The 2,872-nt window shown below is 41.0% G+C and overlaps 1 non-coding gene across 1 annotated transcript; it reads right to left on the bottom strand.

The window, feature by feature from the left end:
- Positions 1-573: 573 nt before the first annotated feature.
- Positions 574-646, bottom strand: TRNAS-GCU (transfer RNA serine (anticodon GCU)). The gene has a single exon. It is a non-coding gene; the product is annotated as a tRNA-Ser (tRNA).
- Positions 647-2,872: the final 2,226 nt, after the last annotated feature.

Below are 2,872 nucleotides of genomic sequence, written 5' to 3' on the forward strand. Positions count from 1 at the left end.
TCACGAAATGTGTTGTTGGCGTCGTGTATGAAATACTACTGACATGCGTGATGGTTAACATAGGCTTTAAAACGGCTCGTTGTGTAAACATTAGGGTCTGGGAACATTTTAAATCATTTTAAAAGAGAACAGGCGCGAATTTGTCTTTTCATTGTAAACAGTGCAAATGTGAGGCAGTGCTGAACGAAATGAGGATTTCGGGCAGAAGTAATTACAAAATTGCACGTGAAATACTTGAAACATTTCCCATTGCAAAGAGTGGTGAAGCTTGTTGCAGTGATAGCCTTGTGGCGTGGTGCATAAAGGAACAAGTTTCCCACAATATTTCTTATAATAATAAAGAGTGAATATTAATGCAAAGGTGACACACACTGATTGCACATCAGTTTATTCCATTTTGCTTTTTTGGTAATTGATTGATATGTGGGGTTTAACGTCCCAAAACCACCATATGATTATGAGAGACGCCGTAGTGGAGGGCTCCGCAAATTTCGACCATCTGGGGTTCTTTAACGTGCACCCAAATCTGAGCACACGGGCCTACAACATTTCCGCCTCCATCGAAAATGCAGCCGCCGCAGCCGGGATTTGAACCCGAGACCTCCGGGTCAGCAGCCGAGTACCTTAGCCACTAGACCACCGCGGCGGGGCTTGCTTTTTGCTTTTTTGGTAAGGTGGTTGTCACATGACCACGTGACCCCGTGAGTGTATGTGTTTGAGCCTCGCTTTCATGATTAAACAGTTGTTACTCTAACAGCTTTCCTGTCGTCTTGTCAGTTTCCAGTCTACATTTATTTTTGGCTGTATATATTTTCTTACCTCACCTAGTGGAAGAGATCGCATCATGCTTTTTATAAAATGGCGGCTAACATGATTCGGATTCCAGATCGTTAGTCGTATTGTTAGGCGTTGTGAGACAGGAATGTTTATAAAGTTTTTTTGCTGATTTCTTAGATAAACTTTTTTATACTTTCTATGCAAGGCATTGGTTCCCTAAAGATGATTCCTGTGAGCATCTGCACTGTCATTCTTTATAAAAAATGACCTAAGAGTGCTAATCTGGGAGATGGTAATGCGAATCGAACTACATTTCAGAGAAAACAAGTCAAGCGCCGGACATACCGTCTTCCCTTGGCATGGTCTCCAGCTCTGTTCGATTTCATTCTAACAAAATATTACTTAGGGAATATCAAAAGAAGAGCATTTGTATAATATATTTACTACGCACGCAATAACGCTTAAGGTAAAGGCTCGGCTTACCTTTCTTAGGGTCCAATTCGATCATGTTGTATACTTCCGCCTTGAAGCGTTTATTGAGCGCTTTTGAAGAGCCCTTGTCTCTAATACACGTGCAGTGCGTGGATGGCTTGGCTGCGAAATGGCAAACTAGCGAATCGGAGACACTATACTGTTTTTTTTTTCTGCTTTATATCTGGCATACTAAAGCAGTGAAGGCGACCTGCTTTCTGCGAGTGGTTTAAGGCGGTGCTTGCTTTTCGCTGAACGGGCTATGTGAGCGGTCATGCATTGGCTAGGCATACTGATCATCTGTAAACAAAAGTTCATTTTAGTATCCTCTCATTCTTTGTTTTTTTTGCAAGCATAGTCACATGTACACCCACTGCTCAAACAAAATGAAAAACTCCGGGACTTGGTCTGGGGTTGTTTCATCGCATATTGGCAAGCTGTCCACAAAAGCTGATATGGAGTATGATGCCGACTCTATAGAGTGGCTTCTATAGAGTGCTACGAGATACACGCTGGAGCTATATAGGGACGGCTTCCGGTGCAGACGATTCTCTTCAGATAACGTCACTGACTTTGTTTCGTCCGTGTGTCTCTCTGTCCCTGCCCCTATCTCTATCCCTATCCCTTTTAATCCTTCTTATCCCTTTTAATCCCTCTTTACCACCATCCCTCGTGAGCCACTGTTGAGGTGTCGCGCTATTTATTATGGAGACAGTTACGGGGCTCACTTTCATCTTCTTTTCTCTCTTTTAAGAATCACTGACACATAAAAAAACCTTCAGAGATTATCTGAGACAATGTTCTTGCAAATTAAAGACACTTACGACAACGCAACTTATGAAGACGTTGTCGACACTTCGGAAAATGTCGGACTATAGCTTTCCGATTATTTCATAGCGCATGCAGCGATTTAATGACTGCTGGTGCGGCTCTGTACCACGGTATACCTGTGGAAGTGTGCCGACAGGTGAAGTGGTGAAGTCCTGAGACGCCAATTTTTTAACTTAGCACTTGCCGTGGGCAAGTGCTAATGATTGATCGATATGTGAGATTTAACGTCCCAAAACCACCATATGATTATGAGAGACGCCGTAGTGGAGGGCTACGGAAATTTCGACCACCTGGGGTTCTTTAACGTGTACCCAAATCTGAGCACACGGGCCTAAAACATTTCCGCCTCCATCGGAAATGCAGCCGCCGCAGCCGGGATTCAAACCCGCGACCTGCGGGTCATGGGCAAGTGCCAAGTTATTATATATATATATATATATATATATATATATATATATATATATATATATATATATATATATATATATATATATATATATATATATATATATATATATATATATATATATATATATATGTATATTGTGTTTTATATCCGTGGTACCCTTGCAATTTTTGATCATTTCCGATCCCTCTAAATAAATACTGCAGGTATGAATGTGAGAAGTAATATTGAGGTGTTATATTTTTTATATTTCGCAAAAAAAAAACTGTGGATGGTGCTTTATACTTTGGGCACCCAAGTGAAACTCTGTCACACTAAATTATTTATATACGTAGAGCAATTACAGCGTTCGAGCCATTGCTGGTTTGAGCAATTATTACAAAAGAA

This window comes from Rhipicephalus microplus, chromosome X, assembly GCF_043290135.1.
Source record: "Rhipicephalus microplus isolate Deutch F79 chromosome X, USDA_Rmic, whole genome shotgun sequence".
Lineage (NCBI taxonomy): Eukaryota > Metazoa > Arthropoda > Arachnida > Ixodida > Ixodidae > Rhipicephalus > Rhipicephalus microplus.